Below are 7,592 nucleotides of genomic sequence, written 5' to 3' on the forward strand. Positions count from 1 at the left end.
ATCATAAGAAGACATTATTATTTATTAGAGCGGGGAAAAGTTTTTCTGTCTGCTTTTTGCTGAAATCCTGAAATCAAATTCCAACAGCGTACATGCATAGGTGCCTATTCAGATTTTAAAAATATGATTCCAAGTTTTATCATATTAGCTCTAGTGCGTCTCACTAGCTAGACTAGCTAGAGCATTAAATACCTATTATTCGCGAGAGGGATAGATAGGTACGAGAAGCTTTCACGCGTCAAACCGGTCAATTCGAACAACGTGATAATTAATAGATACGAGATACGTTATACCTAGTTTAGTTCTCAACTAGTTATCTTTTGCAGTTCGATTCGAAAAACCAATAGTCATTTCACGATACAATTATTGTGACGTTTTGGGATATCCATTAGATATCCATTGGATGTCTAAGTAATATCTTAAAAGCAAATCTTAAAGAGATCGTTCAAGAGGGCATTCGGAATCGCGGAAATGTCAAATTTGACATAACTTTCTTAAATATCTCTCTATCGTTTCTGTTTCATATCTAGTGGATATCTAGTTGATATTTAGATCATTGTTCGAATTGGCCCGAAAGTTCATACAACAACAACATTGAGTAAAAGTTCAGTAAGTTACTGACAGTAACATAACCATTAGCTAAAGAGAAATACGAAACTACATTGTTGCGACTTGAATATAATAAGTAGGCAGGTAAGGGCGTGGTGGAGGAACTCAAAGCGACGACATTGTAGCATGTCATGGTCCATGTTTCATGAACCCAAATTGTTAAACTAGCAGGCCACAGTTATGCATATAGCCAATGGCGATTTTTATTAAATTGATTCCCTTATAAAATTGCATCCCAAAATTTTACAGTTATATGTAGTCTGGCAAAGTAATTTATAAATAGAAAAAACAAATGCGGAATACAAGATTTACCCTGGATTCGGTATTTTACGGACTAAATTGGACTGCCAGACTAAAGTAATTAACTATAATAAAAAATCGGCCAAGTGCGAGTTGGACTCGCGCACCGAGGGTTCCGTACTTTTTAGTATTTGTTGTTATAGCGGCAACAGAAATACGTCATATTCTGTGAAAATTTCAACTGTCTAGCTATCACGGTTCATGAGATACAGCCTGATGACAGACGGACAGACGGACAGACGGACAGATGGACAGACGGACAGACGGACAGACGGAGGGTCCCGTTTTTACCCTTTGGGTACGGAACCCTAAAAATTAACACATTTTATTTTGTTGTCAATGTCAATACATCAGACCCTGTGAATATTATAGGTACTTGCAAATTTCAAATTTACATAGATACAAGCTTTTATTGGCGATTGCACTTTTCCTTATACAAATATACAGCCTACAACTTCTTTTTGAGACTTTTGACGATTCCGGTAGTTACATAACTACAAGCAAAATTTGACTAACAAATATTGCAAGTAAATTTTTTTTTGGATATTGGACAAAATCGAGAAATACACTACCAAACTCAATTTGCTTGTGGAATAGGCCGTAATTTTCCTACTTTGGAAAAAATCAATCAAAATGAACTCATCCATCCACTGTACTTACGTTAAGTGGCAAATATTATGTCAATATACTTAAGTATGTATATAATATTATACAGGTATATAGTGTCGTCAGCAAAATCTAACACGACACCATGACTCAGTTATAGGTATATTATATTATGTTGATACTACATTTTAGTCACACATGATATAATTATTGACTTACACAAATGACAATGCGTGTGTCACAAATATACATGTTTCCATACTTTACATACGATTTAAACTTTGTTACTCGTTTCTAAACTGCAAATTAAAAGTATCTTAGAACCGTATGTATCAAAGCTTATTTTTCTTAAATATAAAAATAAATAAATAAATAAAACGTTTATTTCAAAATCTTACTTAAAACTAAATACATATTTTCTTTTGCCAAACCACACAGTGGTTTGTTGGCAGACGAGGCTCCTTTGCGTTTGTTAGCGGTTGATATGTAACTTAACTTTATCTTAAACCTAAACTTACCTACTTAACCCTTAACGGCATGCGCAGCCTTTTATGGCTGTTATGTTTTTAGCTATTAAAGTTTACTTTTAACCAAATATTTTATTTTATTTTTGACATGAAGTAAGGGGTTAACTTTCTAATCTGAGCGTACAGTTTACAAATGTAATGTATTATAAGGGTTATGTATTCTAATGTTATTGTTGTGTACTTATAGGCGGTAGATTGGTGGAATTTCTCGTTATTTTGCATATACATGTTATTTTTTGAAAATTTGTTGGTGCCATTTCGGAGGAGACCAGGTAGGAAGCGAATAACCTTACACAGATGTCTTACTAGAGTTGATTAAATTACTTTTTCATTTCTCATGCTCTGAAAGAGGGTCATTGTTGTTCTAAAAGGTGTGCAGAAAATGATACGTGTCGGCACTAGAGCATTTCACGTTCGAAGTACGATTTTCAAAATTTTTTTACGATAAGCAAATTGAAATTTGAGTTTAAATGGATTTGTTATACAATTTCCATTCTGATATTTGACTCCATTCCATAAATAACGATACTATTGCTTAAATTGTTAACTGAAAGTACCCTTAAGAAATACTATAAATTTATTTAATCGTATAATATGGCATATATACATTGAGGGCAATCAGAGTGTAGCCTTGAGGTTGCCAAGCCAAGCAACCAACTCAGGTGTCACGGTGCTCAGATCCTCAGCAGGCCCAGGGTATGAGTGGAGTGGGCAGCGTTTAAAAATATGTTCTGTGGTCTGCTCTTCCTCTCCGCATTCGCAAAGTGGGGAAGCCGTCCATCCCCATTTGTGTGTGGCTGAATTGCAGCGGCCGTGTCCGGTTCTCAGCCTGTTCAGGCGGCACCAGATTTTACGAGGAAGGTCAAACCCTTTCGGTTTTGTAGTCGGGTCAGATATGTGGCTTCCCGGAGTTGCCGAAGCAGACCATTCCGCTTTCCACCCATCCGAAACGTTAAAGCTGCTCAGGCTCTCAGCTGCAGCACAGGGTGGATTCCGGGATTTTAGTCGCCGATGGGGTGGGCGGCAGAATTCCTCGTGGGCAGGCATTGCAGGGTTATTCGTGATCTTCTCAGCCTCCCTCTTCAACGCCTGGAGTCGTCGGAGATGGGGAGGGGGAAATACTATAAAAAATTTACTTTCCTCGTATTCGAAATGAAAAGTAGAGTGTATAACTCGGGTGAAAGGTATCATTTCAGCCTCGGACTATTGGCCAAAATACTATCCTATCCTACCTAATGCTATCCAAAATACCTCGGCAGTAATGAGTTCCTTTCATCCCCTGGTTAACAATCTACTATTTAATATTGTTTGTTTGATTAATAACAAACTAGGGAGATATAATAAATAGTTTATATTATATTCCAGCATCAAGATTGTTATCGCGTCTAATGATGGTCCCTATTGCAGTTCATTTTTAGGGTTCCGTATCCAAAGGGTAAAAACGGGACCCTATTAAATACTAAGACTTCGCTGTCTGTCTGTCTGTCACTTGGCTGTATCTCATGAACAGTTATAGCTAGATAGTTGACACTTTTACAGATGACATATTTCTGTTGCCGCTATAACAACAAATACTAAAAACAGAATAAAATGAATATTTAAGTGGGCCTCCCATACAACAATCATACCATCATTCTACGCGAGAGGTATAAAGGGGCCCACCGATTACCAGTCTGCCGGACGATATCGGCCTGTCAGTTGTTCGGAACTGTAAAATTTTTGTTCTAACTGACAAGCTCATATCGTTCGGCGGACTGATAATTAGTGGGCCCCTTAAGGTTTATTTTATTCAATTTTTCATAACTTATTGGTGTTTGCCTTGGCACTGCAATGCCTATGATTTTAATTACGTACATATCAATCTACGGTAAGTTTACCCGACCATTTTTTCATTTTCATTTGCATATAATCAGATAGGTAGGTACCTATACAGCTAGCAGCATATTCTGCTGCGGATTCTGAGCGTGTGTCAAATATGTTGGTTCTGCTGAGTTAAATTTACGAACAACTAAATGACGTGATGAATTGGTTCCTTATATATATATTTATTTGGTTTCCACGCGTTAGTTCTAGCATCCGAGCGAGAGAGGCACAAATGTTCCATCAGGTTGACGTCTACCCCTGAATGGAAGACTTGTATTCTCAACTACCTACTTCAGGTTGACCATGACGACCAGTGTTACTGGTCCCTCGAGATACCAAACAACTATATATTCAGGGATCAAACTTAAATTGATTTTGCTTTCAGGCAACGCTCATCGGTGGTGGGTTGGTGATGGAAATAGCAAACCAGGTGTAGGCGTGGACGCGCAAGAGGTCAATGTAAGTTTTTAAACAGTATTATGATTGATCATTATCGGTTTTCGGGAAAATGTAGATGAGGGTGTAGGAAGCTTATCTATGTCCATGTTTTTTTGTTATAGGGAGTAATTTGAAGAATTAAAAATAAACTTTAATGATCTTAAAAATTCTAAAGCAGTTTTTCCATTCTGAGGATTGCGCCCCCGAAGGCTTTCTACGTAGAAAAGTTTAAAAATATAGGTTATAATCAGTTGAGTTGAGAAGGGTGGCTTAAAAAAGATATCTAGCCATCTGTGGGCTGAATATAATTATTGTTACCTAAATAATTATAATCAGCCTAAAACCAAAAGTTTCGGATGTGAATAACACAGTTGAAGTGGAGGGGGGGATACTTGGTGAGAAGGAACGATGGTTACTGAGTGGCGGTTGACGATAGTTGACAACCGCTTTTCCATTCAAGCGTAGTCCCCATTTTCCTCCCTGGATATTGACATAAAAATTTATTGGATATTACCCTAGCCCCCTCGTTTACCCCTTCGTTTGACTTTTTTCGATTTTTAGGGTTCCGTACCCAAAGGGTAAAAACGAGACCCTATTACTAAGACTCCGCTGTCTGTCTGTCTGTCACCAGGCTGTATTTCACGAACTGTGATAGCTAGACAGTTGCAATTTTCACAGATGATGTATTTCTGTTGCCGCTATGACAACAAATACTAAAAAAGAGAACAAAATAAATATTTAAGTGGGGCTCCCATACATCAAACGTGATTTGCCGTACCGTGCGTAATGGTACGGGACCCTTTGTGCGCGAGCCTGACTCGCACTTGGCCGGTTTTTTTATTATTATAAGAATTACGAGCGAAAATCAAATTCCATTCAATTTTTGCGCCGCACGGATGGCAAGAGGCCTGATGGTCTGACATTGGTTCCATGGCAGAAGGGACGATGCCTCTTGTGGAATGCAACGTGCGTGAGTACATTTGCGCCGTCCCACTTGAGTCTCAGTGAGGTCTGCTGGGACAGCCGCGGAGTATGCCGCTAAAATGAAGCATGTCAAGTACTCTTTCCCTGGAACCAATGTACGACTTTGTGCCAGTTGCAGTTGAGACTGCGGGACCCTTTGGGTGTGGAGGCCAGGGATTTTGTGAGGGATTTGGGATGGCGACTGAGGGACAGGGGGTGCAACCCTCGGTCCGGATCGTACCTGGTCCAACAGATCTCATTGGCCATTCAGCGCGGTAACGCTGCCAGCTAGCGCCGCGGTAGCGAATGATCCACTGTTTCCGCCTTGACGCTATGCTAGTGTAGTCTGAACCCGAACGGTACCTACGTTTAAGCTTCATTTTAATATTCGTGTCATGAGTCCCCTACATATATCTATCTATTTTTCTTGCCGCATCCGGCAATGGCGACCCCATTAGCAATTCTTGTCCGCAAATCAAAACTTTGTCTTGAAGATGCGGTCACAGGATGCGCAATGGAGTTGTCCAGTCAAGTTGGGGGTGTACGTGTAGGAGGTCTTAGATTGTGTCTTGCGGATATGACGCTTAGCATCTAGGTCTTCCAGTCGCCCCTACATATAGATAAGCAGTAACTCATTAACTACATCGACGTTGCAACACGATATGGGGCAGTGGTTCACCGCAGCTATTTGCTGGTAGATTGCTTATACGGTGCGTACTCTTCAGCTACTGTCCTTGTGGTTACGCAACTTAGGTTTAAATATATGTGGGGAGATTCTTCAGGTCGGCCTAGCCCCGAACTAAACAAAGCTTGTACAAAAAAAAATTATACCACGTCGGTAGCAAACAAGCATACGGCCCGCCTGATGGTAAGCAGTCACCGTAGCCTATGGACGCCTGCAACATCGGAGATATTACACGCGTGGCCGACCCTTTAAAGTACATATACTCCTTTTTTGAAGAACCCAATACTGTAAGCCCCTCGGGAAAACCTCGGCAGGGAGCTCACTCCACAGCCGGAGCGTCCGCGGGGGGAAATTCCTCTTAAACCGCACAGTACGCGACCATTTAGGTTCTAGGGTGGGTACTAGCTACTATGGGTACTAGGCGACGATATACAGGGTGTTTATTTAGTCACCTGCAACAATATACGGAATAAATATATAGGTCATACTGAGCAACTAAGCTTATACAACGGAACTAACCCCGAAATTGCGGAAAAAAAAATTGGCTGTGTCATACATTTTGGCTGTCTGACCTTGACATTTTCTATGGGAGAGTAAATTGTTTTCGCGATTTCGGGGTTGGCCCCATAGTAAAAGTTGCTGAGTTATGACCTATATAATTAGCCCGTGAATTGACTGACTAATAACCTGTATAAACACCCAAATAAATGAGGCCGTTACTTACGAAGACTGCCGACTGTATTACTGTATTAAACGGACGGTACCTTTAAGGATTCTTGTACTAAGCAGAGTAATTTTCATAAAATTTTCGAGAAGTTTTCTAACTTTTGGAGAATTTCCTCAACATACGCAAAATGGGTCAACTCAACACATTTTAGAAAAAAATTCTGTGCATAGTTAATGACTCAGGTACATATATCCGTACATATATCAGCCATATTCTGGCGCACGAGCGCCGTGCTAACTGTAACAGTTAGCTCGTAGTTAGGAGTCGAAGTGGTCGCCATGGTCGAAATCGGCCGGAAGGGTCATCATCACATATATATATCAAGTTTTTCTTATTTGAATCTAAAACTTTAGACCCTTACAGACAGTAGGTACTTGTACATACTGACAAAATGTATCCCGCCTGTAAGGGTGCAGCGTAAAAATTATCTTTATTACCCTTAACTTTGCGATGTCTACAGGAGAGACGCAAACGAGTTAGGGCCATAGCGCACTAGCGGATGGTTATCCGCGCGGCTAGCCGCTTTTCCAGTTTAATATGCAACCGCTTGTGATCGTACGCACTTAACCGCCATAAAATTACAACCGCGGCGGTTGAATGAAGAGCTGCGGACCGCTCTTCATTCTGGCGAATCAGTGTGCGGCGAGCAGCCAATGAGTTTGTAGCCGACGTGTCCGTCCACTACAATGTTATTTAGCATGTAGATATAAAATAATTTATTAATAATTTTTATAGTACTAATGCAAAAATGTTGTTAATGTATCCAACACGGCGAGTAGTCCAGCCGCTAAACGCGGTTTCATCGCGGTTGGCCGCAATAGCGCGCGGTTGGGCGCGTCAGGCGACTCACAGGCGGCTGGCCGCTCAAAACGGG

Source organism: Cydia strobilella, chromosome 19, assembly GCF_947568885.1.
Source record: "Cydia strobilella chromosome 19, ilCydStro3.1, whole genome shotgun sequence".
Classification (NCBI taxonomy): Eukaryota; Metazoa; Arthropoda; class Insecta; order Lepidoptera; family Tortricidae; genus Cydia; species Cydia strobilella.